The 24530-nt window shown below is 40.4% G+C and overlaps 1 protein-coding gene and 1 pseudogene across 1 annotated transcript in view; both read right to left on the reverse strand.

Annotated features, from left to right (window-relative positions):
• Nucleotides 1-24530, reverse strand: part of BCL2 (BCL2 apoptosis regulator) — a 168995-nt gene that overhangs the window by 73258 nt on the left and 71207 nt on the right. The gene's annotated exons all lie outside the window — the stretch shown is intronic.
• Nucleotides 18267-18991, reverse strand: LOC106800614 (proteasome activator complex subunit 1 pseudogene; annotated as a pseudogene).

Genomic DNA, 24530 nt, shown 5'->3' on the forward strand with positions numbered 1-24530 from the left:
TTTATCCTGCACACATATGAACTGACTGATGAACAAGGTTATCTGTTGGAGCATTATTTGTGATACCAAGAGATTGGAAATAACTGGGTGTCCATCAATAGAGGTGGGTAATTAACCATATGTAGTAGATAGTTACATAATGACCTCCAACGAATCATCCCTCCCATGTTCACTCCCTTGTGAAGGTCCTTCCCACACGGATGCTGGGCTTGGTCCTATAACCTGCTTTGGTAATGGAACATCAGCAAACGTGATGCAAGCAGAGGCTTAATAAGCTTTTTGCACTGGGGCATAATCCCTCTCTACTTTTGGAATCCAGTCACCATGTGAGGAAACCTGGGCTAGTCTCCTGGAGACACATATTCCAAGCAGTGGTCAGAATCCACCACCAACATGTGAGTGAAGCCATCTTGGACCATCTAGCCCTGGCCAAGCTGCCAGTGACCTCATCCATATGAGCAAATCCATGCAAAACCAGAAGAAACCCACCCAGCTGACCCAGGTCCAAATAGCTCACCCATAGTATTGTGAATAAATAAAACTGTTCTTGTTTTAAGCCACTAAGTTATGGAGCAGTGCGTTATGCAGCAATAGATAACTGATACACCCTGATATCTCCAAAACAACGAAATAGTAGGATGGTAGCATCCTACCTATGAAGAAAGAAAAAGGATGCACTCTGTGTACTGACATGCTAAGGTCTCCAAGATATACCGTTAAATTAACAGGCCAAGTGAAGAACAAGGGAAGCAGTATGCTGCCTTTCGTGTAAGAAAAACTGAAAATTTAAAATAATATGTATTTATTTTGCATGAAGAGATACTGGATATATACTCAAGAAATTAACATACATAATTACCTGTTTCAGTGGAGTAAGGGAGTAGTGAATTGGGTAGACGGGCACAGGGGTAGGAGTGCGACATCAACAAATACCTTTCTAAACTGTTTCAGTATATGAACAACATGAATGTATTACCTATCCAGAAATAATATTTTTTAAAAAGTGAAAAACCAGACTAATACAAGATAGAAATGACAAAGATTTAAAAAGCTGAATTTCAACGGACTACTATAATTCTACCAAGACGTCATCCTCGATGATGGCCTTCCTTTGAACCAGAAGAATCTTTTCTTGTAATACACATATGTTTTTTTGCACACATATTTTTATATTCCCTGCTAGATTGTAAGTGCCCCCCCTGAAAGCAGGACAAAAATGTCTCATGCATTTTTGTTTCTTTTGCAACTGACAAGCATTGAGCAGAGCACGGAGTAAGTGCTTAAATGGTTGAGTCAAAGTAAAAGTCTCCACCGTTAATGCCACTGAGTTCCATACAGTCTTCAACAGCCTAACTTCTTCCATCTGTACACACTCTCCACACACCATCTTGAGAAAATGGTGAGAATTCATTATGATCTGGGCCTTGCTTCTCTCATAAATGTACTCAACTCCTGGGCAGAGTATATACAAAAGCTAAATTTGAATGCCACGAAAGGAAAAAAAGCAAAACAAACTCCCCCATTTAGAAAGAAAACAACAACACCCATTTGACTAGAGGAAGTCTAGAAAAAGAAAGATCTTTTATTATTTCTCATAAGTCGCAAATTTCACTTCTGTGGTTGACTAAGCAGCAGCCTGCAGCAAACTAACTCTGCAAAGCAAACTGAGCGATCCAGATAAATGGGCTGTGGGAATGGAAAGCCAGAGGCTCTCTCCCATCCTCCAGCCTCCAGAGAAGTCAGCGCTCAGGCCACTGTGGAGAGTTTGTCTGCTACAACTCGAGCATTTCTAGGAAAGAAGAGGCCACAGCTTTCTTCGTAACCCATTTCGGGGCTTGACAATTCTCACTAGAAATCTTCCCTCACTTTGAACCTGTACCTTTCCGACTGTGCCTTACCCTCTTCCTCTTCTATTATAGTTCACTGTCTCCATGTCTGACCCCTATGAAAGCTTAAGCTCTTTGAGGAGGAAGTCTGGCTCACCTCCATGGCTGTGTCCATAGCTCTCCCTCCAGGATCTGCTCGGTCAGCGTGCAGAGCCTCCCACCTCTTGTGTGTCCTGGACTGCGCCACCCAACGGCATTATGCGGCCTTGGCACTGTCTGTGCTCCATTAACACAACGCAACACAACACAAGGGCCGTGGGCAATAACGAGGTAGACAGTAAGCCCTCACTATCCTTGTCTCTTCCATATCAAAGAATTCCAATTCCTGAATTTCCCTCCTTCATTTCATTTCCCAGTGTTTTGATTAGTTTCACTGTTCTCTGCCAATTCCCTGCACTTCCTCCACAGCCATGACAGTGGGGACTGTCATCGCTGGAATCACTATCTGGAAGTTCTGCAAGGTAAACAGAGTAGGAAAGCTGAGGTTGACAAGCTAAAATCCAGGTATGCTTTTGCAACAACAGATCAATGAGCATTGGTTATGTGCCTACTATGTGCAAGGTGCTGGGTAATATGCTGTCAGAGATATGAAAGAGTAAGACATCATCTCTGCCACTTAAGAGGGATATCGATAAGAGGATTTAAAGATGATGTTGGATGGATATGCAGAGCTCATTGGAAGGGCTAAGGCAGGTGGGTGGTCATCAGGACCAGGTAGGATGGAGACAGTGGGAATGGTGAAGAAGGAAAGAATCAATGAGCAGGACAGAGAAAGCCTGAACACTGATTCCTGGACACACAGAAAGAAGGGGAGGATGACCTAGGATGGTTTCCAGATTTGGAGTCTAGAAAAAAGGGAAACTTGAGCCACTCCTGACAGAGGTAGAGAGCACTCACGGGGAGCTGGTTGGCCTCACCGAATTTTGGAGAAAACAAGAGGAAATTCAGTACTAAACTTCAGATGAGAAAATAGGACAGGGAATATAGTTTTATGACTGATGCCACGAGAAAGAACCTTTCTGAAGAAGCAAGTGCACAGCGGAGAAGAGAAGAAGGGAACGGCTTGGGGACCGTGCCGAGTGCTCAGAGTTACGGCGGAGGAGGAAGGAGACATGCAGAGAGGCGGTGGGACGAGCATGGGGGTGCTGGGAGCCCCTAAAGGGCAGGGGCACGTCCCACTCATCTTTGCATAGATCCATGCAACTAAGTGCAGCTCTGGCCCCCAGTAGGTGCTACATAAATGTTTGGTAAACATTTATAAAGGGAAATGGAAATGCAGTAGTCAGAGAAGTGAGAAGAAAACCAGCAATAGAGCCATGTTGCGTAAGTCAAAGGAGAAGCATAATTCTAAGATGCTCGAGGGCTAATGCTGCATGGAGAATTACAAGATTTTCTGAAGACCAAAGGGAACACTGAGGGCTCCTGGCAGCAGGTCCACTGGAGTGCCAGGCCGGGTGAACAGTGGTCATGTCAAACTCTGCCTCCATGTTAGAGTCTGCACAGATCTCCAGGGTGACGTTGCCTTATTTGGTATGAAAAAAATCCCCGGGATTTATCATATTTTCAATTTAATTTCTGTGCTGTTTTGACTGTGAGATCTGGAAACTTCAAATAAAAGTCTGAAAGGAAACTTGGGAAATTGAAGCTTGCATGGACTCCACTGACCCTATCTGGTTATTCTACCCTTGATTTTGGAAAAAGGAGAAACCGGCATGCGAATTACCTTTTTTACAAAAAGACTATTCAAAGACACTGGAAGTTTATTTCACATCTGAGGAAGGTACTTGATTAGAGGGACTCTTAACAAGAAGAACTGAAAATCTAAGTAAATATTCCCCATCTGCTCCTGGTCCCACCACCTGGTCATTATTCCGTCTACTCTGCTGATAGGTTTCAGCCAATTCCGTTTTATTTGTGCAAGTCGAGAGGCCACCTGTCGTGGAATACTCACACATTAAACAAAGTGAACATTTCTTATTTCTGTGCTTCCCATATGATTTTTTAAACACAAAGCACTCACTTTCACCTTAAGCAGATTTAAGAAATGCTGACTCTGAAGAACAGGTATAAACAAGGCAATCTTTTGTTTATGAACGTTGTTAACGACCCACTCCTAGAAGGACCCCTCCTCTCTCCCAACTCTGGTGAATTAATCCATCCACACTTTTTTGCTCATTTCCCTGGCTGTTACGGGCCAAAGTGGAGAAAAACGGTTTTACAAGGGGACGTGGTATATTTGTGCCAAAAACAGGCAGCACACAAATGCAGAGAAGGGGACCCAAAAGAAATACCAGATGCAGGGAATAACGCGAGTTAAGGCAAAAGCGAGAGGAAGGAAAGCGTGCCACGCAGATCTGGGGTGGGGTGCAGGGCAGAGTATAGGGCGAAGGACCGGCAGCCAAGAAGGCTTGGGGAGAGGGGAAGCAGTCCTTGTGGAGGGCTTGAACGATCCGGCTAAGGAAGGCTGGCCTTTTCCTGAGAACTGGGCACCAGTGGAAGTTTGGAGCCAAGGAATGTAAAGGTCATAGAGGTGCTTTGGCGGGACCGAGGAGAGGGAGGAAGCCTGCAGGCAGCCCGGCCAGCCGCACAAAGTGCTGTGGGAATGGACGCAGGATGGAGTGAAAGCCCCAGGGATCAGTGGACCTCTCCTGATGCCGCTGCTTTGACTCGCGGCCCACAGGGATGTTTTGGGTCTCCTGGAATCAGCATCAGTTCAGAGCCTGTGTCCGGTAACCCTCGAAAGGTCTAATTATTTCCTTCTCCCCAGTGCACAGTTACCCTGGTAAAAGGCTGTAGGTCCCTTTGGGGAAGGCTAGGTGAAAGATTTACAGCATAAATTTTTGGCAGTGTGGCAGGGTCCTTCCTCAAGGGGACCCAGCCTCCCCTTCCTTCAAGGGGTTCTGGGTCTGTAAACTGGCTCAAGTCTGGAAATTGATTGAGGGGCCATGACTCTCTATTTTTATGATTCAAGTTAGACTTATGTCTAACTTCTGCTTACACAGGTCAAGTAAGAGTTCAGTAGACTGCCCATCCATTTCACTTTTAGGAACAACACCATGAGAACAGAGTTTGAAATGAAGGAACTGGGCCGGCCCCGTGGCTTAGCGGTTAAGCGCGCGCGTGCGCTCCGCTGCTGGCAGCCCGGGGATTGGATCCCGGGCGCGCACCGATGCATCGCTTCTCTGGCCATGCTGAGGCCGCGTCCCACATACAGCAACTAGAAGGCTGTGCAACTATGACATACAACTATCTACTGGGACTTTGGGGGGAAAAAAAATAAATAAAAATAAAAACTTAAAAAAAAAAAAAAAAGAAATGAAGGAACTGAGGTGTTAGTGAGTGGATATAGAAGAAAGCGAGAAGATGGAACCAAACATGACTGAGATGTGGGGACCAGGACGAGGTACCCCCATTACCAGACACTGGCAACATCAGGGGTAGGGCTTGGCTTGGGGCAGGAGGAGGTGGGGCTGGGTTCAAAATGGTGGTGGATTATCCAAGTGGATGTGACTAGCAGAGAGCTGGAAATTTGGGATGGAAACAGGAGAACGGTCATGTCCAGAGATAGGGGTTTTGGAACAACCTGCATACAAGTTGAAAGGTTTAGAGAGAGTAGATGAGATTTCCAAGAGAGAGAAAACAGCGAAGAGCGTAAGGCCTGTACTGGGACCAATGCCTGTACTTACCCTAGTGGGAAAGGAAAGAAAAGCTGGTGTGTTGCATGGAGACGGGCTGGTCAGCAAGGTTGGAGGAGGAATTAGGCTTGTGTAACAGCAGCAAGAAGGTCTAGTGTTTAAAGAGAGACGTTTCCCGGGTTCCAGCTGCTACAGAAAAGTAAAACAGCATGGCTCTGGATGTCCTCAGAAGTTGGTGTGTAATCCCCTTCTAAGACAGCTGTTTTATTAGAGCGATAGAAACAGAAGACTCACAGGAGGGGTGGGGGGAAGGGGGAAGAGGGGGGGAAGAAGTAGAGTTAGAGAGAGACCAGCCAGCTTTTAAGAAGCTTAAAAACATGGGGAGGAGAGATGATGGCAGTCTAAAGGAGCAGCAGAATTAAAGGCAGTTTTTTCCAGGATTTGGGATCCCTGGATACACTTGCAAGTGGTAAAGGGGAGATCGTGAAGGTTCTGGAAGGTGAGGGATGGCTGGGGACTCCTGGAACAGCCTGGACTATTCAAACAGAGGACAAGAGGCAGAGAGGACAGAACGTGAATGAACAGGAGGCGATTCCCAGAGGCCTCAGCAGGGGAGGCCTGGAGGCTCACCCTGTGGTTATCATCTTGGTGGCGGGATGGGGAAGTGTGGCCTTCAGGCCCAAGGAAGAGTAATCTTTCATTCTTTACAAAACAGTGACTGTAAGATTAGCGTTGAGTCTTTATTATCTTATCATGGGCTTAAAATTTCAGTCCCATGTTATACTTTCCAAGAACTATTTGTTAAAACGTCTTTAATTCGTAATATTCTCATCAGCAATGAGTTTCTAGCCACAATTTTATGAGCAAATATATTAATTTAAATGCATACTGCTCTTTTGTGAATGAAATACAAAGAAACTAAACTTATAATGAAAGACACTGGATTAAAAGATAATATTTTATCTGGGTTTCAGTTCAGTCATATGTCTCAGAATGAGCTTATCTTGCCCATAAGCCTCCTGCTTTCCTTTCAGTTCATTTTTCCCCCTGCCATTCATACCCTAATGTAGGTTTTTATTTTCCTGTTATTCACTTCTGTAGGACTCGCTAAATAAATCCAGTTGCTTCGAGCTTCGTCTGACTTTGAAGATTCCGCCCCTCCTGTCATCCTGGTAACCCACACGCTGGATCCTCACTCGTGATTTGATTGTTCTCTGACCCAGTTCCGAATCTCCAGCCTTTCTCTTTACTTCATTCCAGCTCATCCCAAATATCAAGTTTTACCCTCAAACGTTGCTTGTTCTCCCTGTGTCCATTTGTCATTTCACAGCCTGTATTTCTTTACATCTTTCCATAGCCTTCAGAAAACTGCCTCCTGAGAGTGGCTGGTCTTGTTTTCTCTTGACACAAACCTTCATCTTCTGATTTTCTGAGCCCACAAGAGTCTCTGTGTGGCATCCTTTATTTCCAGTTTTAAGCCATCTACCTTTTTAAAGTAGTCCCTTGTAATTCTTAACTAAAATTCCCTTTGGTGAAGCACTGCAGTTTTGGTAAACCCTGAGTTTCTACATTTTATTTTAGGGGGGGTCTGGACATATTTTAGACCCTCAGACATGTATAGTGAAATAGGTACTTGACAATAATATATGTTGCTGATATGTAGTTCTTTTTCCCTGGAATGTAAAATACCATGGCATTTGTCATTATTCTAACTTGGCTGCAATCGCTGTCTCTACATAGCTAATGATGCATTTGCCCACACGGCAGAGCCACGTTATGTGAAGGCCCTTCTACAGAGGCACCAGAGTGAAACTCTTAAATCGGGAACATCAGGAGACACCTCATCTATTGATCATCCTAGTTCCTGCACAGTTTGTATCAGAATGCAATCAGGTTTTATCAGAAATGTAGTCATTTTCTTTATTGGAGGCGGGGGGAGGACTGTAATGAATATGACGGTAAAATATGGCATTTCTAGTTGCCTTCTGTTGTTAGGGGACACTTCTAAGTGGCCCTAAAAATACTGCATTTAATAGTTTTGAAAATAGTGAGTTTCTCCAAAAGAAAGGAGGAAAGGAAGGAAGTTATGATGCTTTTAACAGCCACGTGAAGTAAGGTGTCCCATTTTAGAGATTAGAAAACCAAGACTAGAGAGTGACTCTCATGGTAATAAGTGGCCACAAGCCACAACTGAGACCCGGGTATCTTAGGTCTGAATTCCAAGCTTTATCAAATACAGGTCCCTACCTTTCCATGAAGGATGAAAAAGTGTGGAAAGGAGTTGCAGGAACGAGGTGTGAGAGAGAAGGAACATACAGTAATTTCGAATTTGTTAAGATACACGTCCCCTAATTCATACATGGCTCTTGATCAGGACTGTGTGACCTGAATTCTTACAGGCAGTGAAAGGGAAAAGCAGGTAAACAGATTCACGCTGACTGTATGTGTTACTTTCCCTCCCCAAACTATAAGGGTTGGTTTCAGATTCTCAAATAAAAATGCATGTGAAAACAGTAAAACAGGCAAATCTCTTACTCTTGCAGCCAGTCGAAGCCACTTGGGTGCTTTTCTTGGCAAACATTCAAAAGTCACACGCCAGCATCACATGCTTAATACTATTTTAGTCAATATGATGTGTTCAAGTCACCTGAATTGGGTGATTGTTTGATCTGATTATCACCAACAGGTCCTCGCACAGCACCCCTCACTGCTGACAAACTCAAAAGAAAGACTTTAGCTAGGAAGCTAGCATTTTCTTAGAAAAGGAAAAAAAATGCAGTTCTCAGTAAAAGAAAAACCACAGAGCTACTGCGTTCAGACAAGCTGTACATATTAAACCACACATACACAAACACACACAACATCAAAATAATGTTTAGGTTTTGTCTAATCCACAACTGTGAGTAAATGCAGAATTAAGGTGTTAAGACCAGAATCCTCATCCTGACTTTCCCTGACATTGAGAATATATTGAAGAATGACGGCACCGTATTCTAGATGACCTCATGTGTTCTCCACACAGCTCTAACAACCCACAGGAATCCAGAAGCTCTTCACTTGATAGGACACCGACAGCCAACATGCTTTTGCAGAACAGGCTGGTCAGAGATCTCTCAGAGATGGAATCTCTTTCTACCTTAAAGTACAGGGAAGCCTCAGGCCCTCAGGGACTCGAGGTCCCAAAACGGTGTCAGTTAAAAAAATTAAAGGGAAGCTGGAAGAAGCCTTGCTGTCAGGTGGAGAGCCTATCAACAGAAAAATCAGGGATGAAAACAGCTAAGACAGGCCGATGACCTTCAGGTTGCACATCAAACAACGTGGGAGGGCAGGCTTGCTGGCCAAAAAAGGCAATCTCAACGGCAGGCAATGGCTGCAAAAGCCAAGCCTCTTGGTGGGAAAGCTGAGAAGAAATGGAAGGGAGAGAGGCAGAAGGCGTGAACAAGAAAACTGAGGAGGACAAGAGAAGTGGTGGCAAATATCGGCATCCAGGACGAGGGCAGGAAGCGCCAGACAGTCCGTGACTCGGAGGAAGGGAGTGAGGACTTAGCCAGTGAGGAGGGAAAGTGAACGGGAGCCGCCTCAGAGGCCAGGAGGTGAGACAAACCTCCCCACACACTCAGCAGTCGGTCTGTTAGCTCCAGCCCTTCCACCTGCTTCCCAACTTTTAACACCACACATACAGTTAATTTGAAAGTATTTAAAATATAAACCATGTTCACAGGGAACTCGCAGTCAGATCTCACCTTGACATCCCTCCATCTGCGTATTCTCAAGGTTTGATGCAAATGTTCAAAAGTCATGTGTGATGTGTCTTACCTTTTGAGTTCTGACATAAGCTGTAAAGAAGCAAATTAAAGCCAAGAGGGAAACTTCTAGCTGCCATGTTAACCAAATAATGTCAGGTAAAAAGAAAATCATCCTAAAAACAAAAATAACACTTCAGGCCATAGGGTTCATTTCTATAAATATGCCTTCCCCAGAACCCAACTCCAGTGATCTCCTCTTAATGAATCCTCTTACATATGTTACTGTGATGGTCTTATTTAGGCCCCATATTTGTCTTGAAATTTTGTATTTCAAAGGGACCCTGTCCCCCATCTCCCCTGCAATTTAGAGGCACTGCCCTTTGGAGGTGACAATGTCACAGCCACATGGCAGGATGCAGAAAAAGGTACTTTCAGACATGCTGGTGGAAATAGAAATCACTGCACCATTTGGAAACACATATCCAAATTTAAAACTGCTGTCCACAATCAAGCCATCTCATGCCCATATGAGCACAGGGATGTTCACTACAGCATTGTTTGTAGTAGAATCATTCAATAAGCCATGCTACAGTCAACCAAGAACTAGTATGCAGTCATGAAAAAGAAAGAATGGAGGAATTTCAATAATGTATCACCATTAAGTGAGTAAAAAGCAAGATGCAGAGAGGGACATATGATCTGATTTTTATAAAACAATGACAAAAATCACAACATGTATGTGTGAATATTTTATATCTATCTATCTATCTATCTATCTATCTATCTAAATGTTTGATATAATTGTATGAGCATGGAGTAAAGCATAGAAGGATATATACAAGGTTAATAACACCGGCGGTCTGGAGGAGAGGGATTAGGGTAGAGGGAAGGAGGGGAGTGGGAGGAAAGAAATAAGTGAAAATGAAAGAAGATGTCAACCATAAAAACCACATGGATGCTATGATCTCATTTATAGGAAATCATGTGTGTGTACTTAGGCACACGTCTATAAACAGATGATGACAAATGGTCTACAAAATGTCAATGGTTTTCATTTCAGGGTGTTGAGATATTTTTGAAGATCATTTTTATTTTATTCCTTATATGTACTTTAAAAAAATATTTACAATGACATGTGTTATTTATATAATCAGAAAAAATTCATTATGGGTGAAATATGAAAAGTCTTATACAAGGCAATATAGAGCCTCAGAGCAGAAACAAGTAGAGAGATAAGGTTATAAAGTCAAGCTGGGACCAGACTGGGAAGGTTCTCAGTGCTAGGCAAAGACAGGAGAAGAGCAACTTATAGTATGTGTACAAACATCTTAACAACATGCTCTTTTTTGGTTTTTTTGGTGATAGATTATGAGCAATTTTTTTTCTTTTCTCTATTTTCCAGATTTTCTGCAAAAACTATATCTTGCTTCTGTAATCAAAACAAAAACATTATTTAAAAAATTCTGCCACGAAGGCTGTTAAGTGGGAGAGGGTAATCATCAAAGTGACGTTTTAGGATATCATGCAGTGGTCCCCACAGGCAGAGATTAAAACCCATGTATGAAGCAGGAGTGTCAGTATGAGATGATAAGGGCCCCAAATAAAGAGGAAATGGTGGAAATGGAAAGGAACACAGTGGGCCTCAGGTGTTTTCTAAATAAACAGATGAATGAGTGAAACATTGCTGAAGAAGAACTGCTAAGTCTCAGGGGCACTTCGCATAGTTTATACGGATGTCTGCAAACACACAGCCAAATGTCAAAGTAGGTTGATTTAATCCAAAAGTTATAGAGAACTGTGACTGTTTTAGAGACCTGCCCATTTTTAATAACAAGTCTCTAAATGCAGCCACATCTTGGAACTCAAATCAAGGAAAGGTGCAATACCCAAGGGAAAAGACAAAATAAGTGGGAGAAACCATACAATGAAGAGAAATTATGTGATAAGATGACGTAAAATCTTTCCTCCACCCAGAAAAGACGTGCACCACTGACAAGCATTGTATCAGACACACACTGGGATTTTGTAGATCAAGTGAAAATATTCCCAGGAAACTTCTGGCTTCCATTTATTTTATACTGTAGCCAACCTAACAAGTTTAGGATCAGTGTTACACGAGAAATAAATTTTAAAGTTTTTATTCAATTGTGGTTTGCCTTTTTCTAAAAGTTGGCACATTCTGAGAACTCCCCTTCATTAGAACTATTCAGGAAGAGGATGGGTGGCACCGTGCTGAAGAAGGTGGCATAGAAGGCTTCCAAGAACTTCCCAGCTTCAAGATTCTCTGATTCAAGATGAGACATCACACCAACTGCTAGATTTTACACCTTCTCTCTCAGATGCTCCAGTTGAGGTAGCCTGCTAAATAAACTGCATTTGTATTTTCTAGCATTCCTGGAGCAGATGTAATATAACTGAAGGCAAACAATTTTAGTAATGCAACTCATGCATTGCCATCTAAACACCATGTAATCACGGAACTAAAATGTTTACCAAATAATCAAAGACTGAGGCAAAGAAACCAAAAAGCATTTTGTAAGACAAAGTACTGGCCAGTACTTCCAATAAAAGGATTTATTGAGAGTTATCCTGAAATGGCTCTTCAGAAAAAGTCAATGTTGCTTGGTTTCTAATCACACAAAGGATTGCCAGGCTATTATTCCAAATGGGCAGGAAAAACATCTAGGAGGAATTAGGTTGGTTTTCATAGAGAAACTGAGTTCTCTTGATAGAGTTTCAGGATAGGCTTGTCAGAAAGTAAGCAAACAACCTCCTCCAGATGAATACCCCCATAGCTCACCCATGACCTTTCTCCACACGTGGAAACTACCTCCAGTGTCCATCAGAGTTATTCTCTTTCTCTACATGCATGGTGTGCTTGCTTCTGCCTTCTTGCCTTCTCCCCTGCTACCCTCTCCGTCTCAGTACGGCTTCTTCATCACCTCAATTCTCTCTCTTCTTCCAAGTCTGGCTCAAAGCTCACCTCTCTTCTGTCTGACACCAATGAATTCTGATCTTCCATCCTTTCTGAGTCCTCTCGTGGTCTGTACACTTAACACAAAATAATTAGCAAGAATAGCCCTAATGAATGATTCCCACCACATCCCCTAAAACCCATGTTATGGCACAGTGGGGAGAAGGGAAAAGTTCCTTCTTTTCTTTTTTCCTTCCTTCTTTTCTGTCCTTCCCTCCCTCCTTCCTTCAATTGTAGTGTTTACAGAGCACCTCCTTTATGCAAAGCACTGCTCAAGGTTTTTTCAACTCCTCACAAACCTCCCTAGAAATCAACAGTTCTCTACCAGTTGAATTCTGCTCCTCTCTAGCTTTCTAGGGGCTTTTCATGGTGTCACCACCTACTCAGTCCCTTGGTGTTGTGTTTGGTTCTCCTCTCCTCCTCAGCCTTACTTCCAACCAACTGCCAACTCTGGATCTCCTACCTTCCTCCTCCTTTTTATTCCCCTGCATTTATACCTCTCCTAAACACCAATGCCTCTTCATAACTGGTCTCCCTCCTTCTGGTCTCCCTGCAACCAGGTTATCATTCTAACGCATGAGCTGGTTGACATCACTGCAGGCATCCAAAACTTTATGTGATTCCTGTTGTCTGCATAATGTAACCTGAGCTCCCCAGTTTGACATTAAAGGATGTCTGCCTTTCCCAACCCACTACGTATTAAAGCTTATCTTGCAAACACACAGGACTTCTTCTCATTCCCCAACATACCAAGCAACCGTACTCCTGCAGGTTTTTGTTTGTGCTGTTCCCTCTGTGTGAAGTGGCCTTCTCCCACCTCTGTCCTACAGTAAAATCCTACTTTTCAAGCCTAGCTCAAATGCCACCTCACTCCCCCAGGTCAAAAGTGATTGTTCTTTCTTCTGAACTTTCTTAGGCTTAGTTGTTTACAGCTCTAACACTGCCTCTAGATCATAAAATCCTGGAAGGTAGAGATAGTATCTGTTTTACTTCGCATTCCAACACCATGCCCCAACCATGGCAGTACTCCTGAAGCATAAGCAGAAATGAGGTTACTAGCACTGGTAAGTGAATTTACTAGCTACCACTGTCTTCCAAGTGTTCCTCAGAATTTCAAGCTAACAAACATTTCTGAAGTACCTATTATGTACAGAATACTCTAGCAGGAGCTGCAGAAGCGAGCCAGCTAGTGAGCTATGGTGCTTATAAAGTGTCTTTTTAAAGACCTACCTCACTTTACTATGCTAAGCCACCAAATACACCATTATATGAAGACTTAATCAGTCTTGCGGATTAGCAATCATTCACTGACCTTCCCTCTGTCGCTGGATATCCTAGGGGGAAGATCCCTATGTTTCAAAAAGCACTCAAGAAAAGGAGGCTCACAAGTCTGGAAGTCAGGGCTGTCTTTCCTTCCAGGAGAGAGAGTGGGTTGATAGGGAAAATAAAGGCATTCATTTCTTAGCAGCCCTAATTTTCAAACCCAATATTTACCTTAACTTCAGTTATAATGAGCATTTAAAGCCATGAAAGTAGCTGAGAAAACATGAATGTCTGGGAACTAAAAATTCTATTACCTGTGAAGCTGTGCTGGTGGATGAAAACTTGTGTAAGGGATGATAATTTTTTGTTGGAAGACTGGTATTTTGATAGCAGCTGTGCAAATTTTTCTGAAGAGCTCAAGGTGATCTATGACATAAGGTGACTATATGTCCCAGCTTGTCAGAGAGAGTCCTGGTTTACACCTGTTGTCCCTGCAAAATTATTAATAGTGCCCCTCCTTTTACTCTCATAACTGTCGCAGTTTGAATAATAAATTATATGACCATTCTATCTATGAGCATATTGTCAGATTTCAGTGGCCTGTCCATACAAGGCAAGATGGTTTGTTCAAACACACCAGGGAGCTGATGCCAAGAAAAGGGGTGGAATCCAGGCTTCCTGACACAAAGCCTGGGCTCTATCTCACAGAACATATTTCCTCTAAGTTGCTTCCTCATCAATTAATCAAGAAAAACACTTTGCGAAATGGTAAAGATGCCTAAGCATAGTTTCTGCAAACTAGCACTTACAGTTTAGTTGGGGAGATAAAGGACATCCACATTCAATAATTAAACACAGTCAGATATATTCATAAGATGGTGCCAACTATGTGGTTCAAATGACAATTTCAATAGGAGTTAGAGAAGGAAAAAATCGCTCTATAGACTTCAGGAAAGGTTTCTGGGAGATGATGGAACCTGAACTGGGCTTTAAAGCAAGGAAAAGGAAGAAAGGAAAGGAAAAGGTGTTCTCCTCTGAAAAAATAAAAGTAGAAAACAAACAAAATTGAGACGAGAAAAAAACCACTTAAGTGATTCTACAGGCATTATTATTATATATTTTAGAAGATAAAAATAAGACAAAACAAACACAAATGGTCTATGTGGCTTTCCCGAAATCTCGCAGTGATTTAAGGCACGACAATCATCAGATGGAGGTGTGTTTCAACCAGACAAGTGCTGGCTGCTAGATGACAGTGCTCCTCCCTGTGATGTGGTGAGAAAAAGGCAGCCACCTTTTGAGTTCTATCCCCAGCTTTTTCACTAACTGGCCAGGTGTCTGTGGGCAAGTGGTTTCATCAGTTTTGAGCCTCAGTTTCCTTAAATAAAATGCTAGGGTTGGATGAAGTGATCTCTGAGAACCTTTCGATCTCTGGCAATCCACGCCCCTTTACAGTCAATTCCAGGTTTTGTTTAGTATGTTCTAGGTTTAGCTCAATAGTGGATGTGAGTGTTCATTTCCAGCAAAACGGCAAACACTAGGTGGATCTTTTGGTCCCTTCCGACTACAAAGATGAGAAATTCTCAAGAAAACATCATAGAGCTAAGCTAGGAAGGAAGAGAGAGGCATAGGCTCCAAGAATGAAGATAAAAACTGTAGCCAGAGCTTTAACAAAAAGTTGACTCCACCATGCCCAAGAGAGTTTCAGACCTACAGAAATGTCCCTGGGGATCTGGGGATAGCGATTAGATTCTAATGCCCATGAAGAAAGGACATGGCCTTGGTCCTGCGTGAGGTAGGGGGAGGCCAGAACTGAGCCTCTTTCATAAGTCTCAAAGCCTTAAAAAGTCACTGTATCCATGAAAAGGGGACTAAAAGTACCTGCCCACTGGCCCAAAGGTGAAGAGCCTTATACCCAGAGCTCAGAACACCTTTGAGAAATCAAAACCCTAAACATGAACCACATTCAGCTATAGGATCAGAATTTACAGCATCTGTGTATCTGGGTATGGGAGTTCCATGACAAGAAGTGAACATAAACACAGTTCCAGGACCATCAAAACTCCTTAGATCTTCAGAAAAAACAATACGTGGCCAATACGTAAGGCCAATATGCAATTTCACAACTTGGGACTTGCAAGATTCCCACAGAAAAGAAATCTCTGTGAAGATGAACTTGCCAAAACACACACACAAACACACACACACACACACACACACACGGAAATAAACTACCATGAGGGACAGTCATAAAGGGAAATTTTTTAAAACTAAAATCCTAAGAATTGGAACAATACTACAATCTGAAATGGACTACAAAATAAGATTGCTTTAAATTATTAAAGTGATAAAAGAAAGACTAAAAACCATAATGAAATAATAGGAATAAATGAAAAAAATAAAATAAGCAGATTTGACAAAAGAACAAAATGGAACTCCTACAAATAACTCAATGGAAAAGTTAGACAGCAGAGTAACACAAATATAGAACTGGAAAGTGAACTGGAAAGATAGATTTGAGGAAATCAACCAAAACGTAAAGGACTTCCAAGCAAAAATGGAGAATTGAACACACCATATCTAATACTGGTCTCACCTGAAACCTCACTAAAACTAGGGAAACTGACCATTTAAAAGACATAAACCCACAAGGACAGGGAGAACAGGTTAAGGGATAACAGTAATAAGATTTTAGAAGATGGAAAATAGATGGAAAAGTAGTGATAGAACTAGCAGACCAAAGGAAGCTGACTTTTAAATTAGGAGTAAGACAAGTTAGGAACCAACCAGCAGATGCTCAAAGGTCCAGGAAGACATAGTGCTAGTTACATCTTGAAGCAGGGAGGGAGGAGAAGGAAGGAGTGACTAAAATAAGAGAATGGGATGGAAGGTGTTTAAGAACCAGTCATATCTCTAGATCCCCAGATCCCCTTCTCAACTCCACCCTGCTGGGCAGCAGCCTCTATCCCAACTGGTAAAACTGGAGGTTTGGTCTCTAAAGACAGGGTTCCTGGATTGGGAGATGCCACACCTTAAACAAAACAGAAAACTGCATACCGAATGCTGACCCCTCCAGTCTTACTCCTCACCTGAGCTCTCAGCACTGGGACAAGCAGATCTTCACCCTCTAGGTGAGAGTTTGGAAGAGCGTTCTCTGGAGAATCTGACCATCCCCTCGGTTCCCCAGTAGGAGACTTTGGGGGTCGACATTAGGAGTTCCCCAACAAACAGCATAAACATATTATTCTACAGTGATGCTCAAAGTCAATAAGCCCCTCACACATCCTCAGAGCTTCCAATAAGCTTACTAGTTTTCCTTCTTAAATATGAGCAGACAGCCAAGGATTACCAGACATGTAAGGAAAGCCTGTACATGGAAGAGAGTTCAAAATAACAAACAGAAAAAGGCAACAAGGAGGAAATAGAGACCCTGAAGGGAGAAGAAAATTTCAAAAGACAAATGTTTTTTCAGAAAGCTAAGAGAATGTCACACACATGAAAACAGAACAGAATGCTTAAAAAAAACCCAACTATTTATAGATGAAAAGAGGAAATTTAAAACAATAACAGAAATGAAAACCCAATAGACAGCTTGGAAATTGAAGTTGAAGAAATTGCCCAAAAAGATAAAGAGATGGAAAACAGAAGAGAAGATATGACCAAATTAGAGGACTGGTCCAGAAAGTACAACACCCAAATAATAGGCGTTCTGGAAAGCTAACAGAGAAGCAAATAGCAACAGATTGAAAGAACACATTGATTGCTTAGTACAATAGATGAAAACAGATTCGCACATAAGAAAATTATCATGAAATTTAGAATACTGGGGAAAAGCAAAGATTCTGCAAGGAGTAAGAAAAAAAAATCAGGTGCAAAGCATCAAGAATCAGAATGGCTTTAGCCTTCTGATAGCAACAATGGGGGACAGCACACAATAAAGCAGTGTCTTCAAACTTCTGAAGAAAATTTACTTTTGACCTAATTTCCTTCTGCAAGACAGACAAGCCATCAAGTGAGAAGACAGAATAAAGACCTTTTCAGACATTCAAAGCGTGAATGTATCTCTTGTGGATTCATTTTTGATAGGCTACTGCAGGCTGGGAGTCACAAAAATGAGTGAGTGAAAAAAAAAGGGAATTTTATGCTATCCAACACAGGACTAAAGCAGAGGGATGACGCAGTGAGGTGAGCTGACAACTGGTCTGCAGGCAGAGAGAGCAGTTCAACCAGACTGGACCAGTGGACAGAGAGAAAGACATATTGAGGGCCACCACCCTGCACTAGGTTTTAATTCTGATAGCCTGCAGGAGGGTGTGCTCCCCCAAACAATGGAGTAAATCAGGAAGGGGAATCCAACTCACAAGAAAGGCAAAGGAAAGTTCTAGAATAACAAGGAAGAGAAATCCCAGCATGATGGCTGTGCAGCAGACCTAAGGTCCAGATACAAGGAAAATGGAAGTCTCCAGGAGGAATGTCACCAGGAAAAGAAGTACTAGAACTAACAGATTACTGATGTGATCAGCCTAGTGGAAAAGTGTACTGTGAGACTACGAAAGATAATTTTTAAGGTTTAAGGGTAACAGATAAAATAATATAACATATACATTACAAATCAAGAGGAAAACAATAATCTTTTTTTTTTTAATGGTATGACTATATTTATTGTACTTGGGAGGCAAGGTGAGGGAGAAACCTCAACAGGGGAAAGGTGGGGGAAAGTCTGGAGTTCCCAGTAAGAGCAGGAAGGTCTCCGCTGGACCCATCACGGATGCGAGAGGAGGCTCTTGTACATCATTCCCTTTGTTTCTCCCCTGGGCTTCTTGCAGGATGATGTCACATAACACAGAACAAGCATTGTGGATCTCCATGACCATCAGCCATGGTCCCGGTACTCTGCCTTACCCAGAATGCGCACCAGCTCTTGATAATTGTGCACAGGGAACTGCTGGGCTCAGAGGAATCCTTGAAGGTTGGAATGTGGAAGCCTTCCATCTTGGTGTGGAGGGTGGTCATCAGCTCAAACACCTTCTCCTGGACAGCCACTCCAAAACTGTTCCAATCCTCAATCCAAGGTATCTGCAGCTGCAACGAGATGGTGACCAGACTGACTGTTCAATGACATCCTTCGTCCCAGGCTTGAGGCACTGCAGGATGACTACCATCTTCTCCTTGCCATTCACTGGGTCACCAGGAGGACCTTGGCCTTCATCTTCCCCTTTCGTCTTTTCATCCTTATCTTCCTTCTCTTGCTGCTTCTTCTGCCCTCCTTCTCTTTCACCTTGACTTGATCAGGCGTCAGGATGTCCAACAGGGCCTTCAGATTACCCAGGCTGGCTTCACTGAGAGCTGTCTCCTATAAAAATGCATCCAACTCAGAAATCTTCTTGAGGAAATAGCTCCTGAGCAGGTTCTCTGTCTTTTACATGGGTCTTCCCAGAACACATCCACTTGGGCTTAGGCTTCTGCCTGGATCCTGAGCACGGCCATGGTCGGGGGGCCTAGCATCTCATGAGAAGCAAGGAGTGGGCACAGGAAAGGGAAAGTGAAATGAACAGGAAAACTCAAGTAATCTAATAGAAGACAGAATAGGAAGAAAAAATAAGAAAAGAAGAGGCATGGCATATAGAAAACATTTGGATTCCTAGTGAATTCCAAATATATGACTAATCATAATAAATGTAAATGGCTTAAACTAATCCATTAAAAGGCAGAAGTCCTCAGATTGAATTTTGTAAAACTCCAGCTGTTTACAAGAGAGAAGCCTAAAACATAATGTCACAGCAAGGATAAACATAAAATAATATGTTCAAATAATAAGTATCCCTACAAATAATAAATGTTCAATAAATATTTGTTTTAATTGAATGAATGAATAATCTGATAAAACAGACTTTATAGCCAAAAGCATTTGGGGGGGTTAAAGAGGATCACTGCTTAATGATAAAAAAGGATATATTCACTAGGACTCCTTCCATATATCTAACAATAGAGTGTCAAATATATATAGCAAAAATTGATTTAATTATATGAAAGTAACAAATTCAAAATTACAGAGAGACTTTAGCACACATCTCTATGAAGGCAACAGACCAAGCTAAAAAACAGAAAAAAATACAGATTTAAATAATGCATATTACAAACTTCATCTAATGGATATGGAAAGAGAACCCTCCACCCAAAAAATAAAGAATACGCACGAAATGTTTATAAAAATTGACCAGGTTCTAGGCCACAGAGCAATTCTCAACAAATTTCAAAGAACTGCTAACATTCAGACCACATTCATCAACCAAAATACAATAAAAGTTGAAATCAATAACAAAACCACAACCCCCAAACCCCAGTACATTTTGAAATTTCAAAAACATACTGCTAAATTATTAATGTGAAATCAAAATGAAAGTAACAAAACATTTAGAACTGAACAATAATTAAAACCCTAGATTTCAGCAGAAGAAATGTTTAGCATTAAATGCAGTATCAGAAAACAAGAATAATTTAAAATTAAGAAGATAAAGAAAGAGCAGTAAAGTAAACACAGACAACAGAAGAAACTTTTTTCACAAATGGATAAAGATAAAGTAGTAGAAAGGCAATAATAAAGATAATGAATCAATAAAATAAAAACAAAGAAACAATATAGAAAGTAGGAACAAAATAAAGGTTGATTCTTTAAAAAGACTAATAAAATAGGTAGATATTCAACAAGAATGAGCAAGAGAAATGAAAGAAGGCACAAATAAACACTATTAGGCATGAAAAGAAGCCATAACTATAAATATAGTTAAGATCATTTTTTTAAGTATGAGAATTCTATTCTCTACTTTAAAGTAACATATCTAAAAACAGATGAAATGGAAACTCTCCTAGAAAAAAAGTTACCAAAATTGACATACAAAAAAACAGAAAAAGAACAAAAGCTCCTGAATGTATTTTTATAAGTTCAGTCTAAAGCTAGATTTTAGAAATAGATTGACAGTACAAAAAAGGAAAGCAATAGGTCAACCTTAGTTAAAAATACAAATGCAAAAATCCTAAAAAACAATTAGCAAACATACCCAGCAGTGTAGTGTTTGAATAAATATATATTTCTTTTAAAATATATGTTTTTTTGTATCATATATATAATGTATCATACATACCATGTATCACATATATCATATTTATCACATGATAAATATATGGTGTGCGTGCATGCACGCACGTGTGTGTGTGTTTCTGATGATCCAGTAGGGTTTATCCCAGAAACTCAAGGAAGATTTAACATTAGAAAGTCTTAACGTAATTCACCACATCAACAGATTAAGAAGGAAAAACTATATAATCATCTTAATAGATACAGAAAAGCATTTAACAAAATCTAACACTCACAGTTTAAAAATACAATAAAATACCTAGTCAACCAAGAACAGAAGGAAGTTTTCACTAAGTAGTTTCTACTAAGAACCTACAATAAACTTTAGGAACATATTTCCATTAAAGTTAGGAACAAGACCAATACGCTTTTTCCACCACCCCTCCATTCATCATTGTGTGAGATATCTAGCTGATGCAATAAAACAAGAAAAAAGAGTAAGAGAAACAAGGATCAGAAACGAAGAAACAAAAGAAGCATTATTTGCAGATGATAAGATTGTCCACATAGAGAATCCATGAGAAACTACAAACAATTACAAGTAATGTGAGAGTTTGGCAAGAATGCTGGAGACAAGATTAATATACAAACAACCGTGGCATCCTTATCAGCAACAACCAATGAGAAAATGTAATTTTTTAAAGATCCTATTAGCAATAGCAATAAACTATGACAAACCTAGGAATAAATCTAAGGAAAGAGGTACAACAGTCATATGAAAACAAATTATAAAACTTCACTGAAAGTCATAAGACCTAAATAAACAGAGATATATATCATGCTCAGAGATGAGAAGATTTAATATCAACATCAATTCCTCCTAAGTTAATATACAACTTGAATGTAATTCATATTAAAATCTCAGAAAGGTTTTTCATGAACATTTTTAGCTTGTTTTAAAATTCATATAGAAGAATTAAGGTCAAAAATCAGCCAAGATAATATTGAAAAAGTATAAAATGGGGACTTGTCCTACTAGATATCAGGACATTTATTATAGCCTTATAATTAAGACACAATATGATTGGTGCAGATATAAATAACTAGACCAATGCAATAGAGAAAGTCTGTCCATGTACAGGAACTTGGGATGTGACAGAGACAGCATTATAAAACTGTGGGAAATGACTGAACTATTTAATAGATGGTTCTGGGGCAATTGGTTATTCACATGGAAAAATAAATAGATTTCTAACTCACACTATACCCAAGAGTGAATTCCAAGAGAATTACAGTTAACTTTAAAATATTTAGGAAAAAAAAAAAAAAAAAGGCACTATTTTTATCATCTTGGGCTAGGGAATGACACACTATCACAAACCATAAAGCTGAAGAAAAGCAAAAAATGTTGATAAATTTGATTTTAAAACTTCTTATGTGACAAAAGACACCAAAAAACAAAGTTTAAAGGTAACAGACTGAGAGAGAGAAGATTAAAAAAAAAATAATAAAGTATCCAGGATGGATAGTGAACACATAATAATAATCTATAATGGAAAAAAAACTCCAAATAATCCACTACAAAAAATGAGCAGAGTCTATAAAATGACAATACATAGAAAAAGAAACCCAAATGACCAACAATCATGAGAAAGACAAGCATAACCTCACCAGAAATCAGAGAAACATAAGTCAGTACCACAATGAGACACCTTTTCAATCTATCGGATTAGCAAAATGTAAAAGCCTGATAAGGCCACGAGTTGGAGAAGATGCAGAGCAACAAGACCCCTCATACATTGTTGCTGCAAGTGTAAATTGAGAGCAATTTGGCCAAAAGTTGATGATGCTTGTACCCTAAGACCCTGCAAGTCCACATCAGCATCTATACTTTTGAGAAGCCTAACATGCCCCCACGGAAAGATGTTCACAACAGCACTGTGTGTAAAACGAAAATGTGGACACAGCCTCAACTCCCATCAATTAGGGAATGGATATATTATGATATATTCATAGAAAGGAGTTGACGTAGCAGGCAGTTAAGGAAACTAGCTCTACATAAATCAGTAAAGATAAATCTCAAAAACATAATTTTGAGTGATAAAGCAAGTTGCAGAAAGATGGATTACTGAGTGAGAACATTACCGTAGATGTCTCAAACTCACAAAATAATACTAGTTATTGTTTATGACGCATAACCAGGGAGCCAAATGCAACAACATGTATGTAACAACACAACTTTGGAAGAGTGGTTACTTCTAGGAAAGCTCCAGGGGGAATGAGATCAGGGTGGGGTAGAAAAGAGGCTTTAACTGTAACATTTTCTGTAAAAAATCTTTTTAAAATGTGGCTAAATGTCAACATTTATTAAATCTGAGTTGTGGATGCCTATTGTTCCCTATATTATTCTCTGTGATTTTTTTTTTGTATTTCAAATAGTTTGTAATTTTTTAAAGTTATGTTTTAAAAGGATGTGTGTATGTGATATTTATTTGCCCATTTCCCCCATCTTTCTATATAGGTATACGGTTGTGTTAGCAGTCTGGAGACCTGAAGAATGGTCCTAGTTCTAACACTGCTACACTATGTGACCCTGAGCAAATCACTGAATCTCTCTGGGCCTCAGTGAGCTCATCTGTAAAATGGGGATAGTCGTAGTGCTGATGTCTTAAAAAGCACTCTGGAATTAGATAGATCTAGATTTGATCCCCAGCCTCACTACTTACCAGCCCTGAGACCTTAGTCAATTGTCTCTAAGAGGCATTATCCTCATCTATAAAATGGGAATAGAGATAGTATTTAGCTCACGAACTTGTTATAAGAATAAAACAAAATTAAAAATGAAGAACTCTTAGCACAACACCATCAACAAAATAAAATTACAAAACCAAGAGAAGACATTTGCTATGCATATAATACACAGGGGATTGGTATCAAGAATATATTACAGACTCCAATAAATCAATAGGGAAACAAACACACCAACAGAAAAACGGGCAAAGGATACAAGGAGATAATTCATAAAAGAGGGAACCTGACTTGGATAAGCAAATGACAAGATGCTCAACTTCACTGGTAATCAGGAAATCACAATCTAAACCCTAAACAACTATCAAATTGGCATAAGAAATTTTTAAAATATGACGATGACATGTATTGGAGAGAATATGGAGCAACAGGAATTCTCAAACCATGCTGGTGGGAAGGTGAATTGGTACCGTCACTTTGCAGAGCAATTTGGTGACATCCAGGAAGGTTGAAGATGTGCTAACTTTATCACTTTGCTACTGGGTGTATATATACCCAAAGGAACTTCTCCCGCATGTGTGCAAAGAATATGTTCATGGTATAGCACTGTCTGTGATGTTGAAAAGTTAGACAACTATAATACTCTTCAAAAGGACATTTTAAAAGTTAGAAACAACCTTCAAGTCCTTCCATTGATAGAATACTACACAGCACAGAACATGGATGAAGTAGAGACACGTGTTTTACAACAGATAAATCTTACAAATGTAATGGAGGATACAAACCCAATGATATTTAGATAAAGGTTAAAAACATTTTAAAACATACACATTGTCTATGGACACACACGTGTAAAAGATGCAATCATGCATGGTAATAATAAGCATCAAATTTAAACTGATGCTGTGAAGTTCAGGGAAGGGAGGAGGGTAATGAGGTGGGGAAGTGCTTTATTTCCCTTTTTTTTTTAAAAAAAAAGGTAGGTGGGAAAATCTGAAGCAAATATGGTGTAAAGAGATGACAAAACGATGACAGATACCCATGCATTTGCTATATTATTCTCTATATTTCCTGCTTGCTTGAAATAATTTAAAAACACCATGTTTTACAAATTTTAAAGATATCAATAGATATTATCATTTGTTCCTAGGAGCCCCTAAGGGAGGTAGGGCAAGTGTAACTATTATTACTTGACAGACGATG

Source organism: Ceratotherium simum, chromosome 14 (genome assembly GCF_057802395.1).
Source record: "Ceratotherium simum simum isolate JZ-2026a chromosome 14, ASM5780239v1, whole genome shotgun sequence".
NCBI lineage: Eukaryota > Metazoa > Chordata > Mammalia > Perissodactyla > Rhinocerotidae > Ceratotherium > Ceratotherium simum.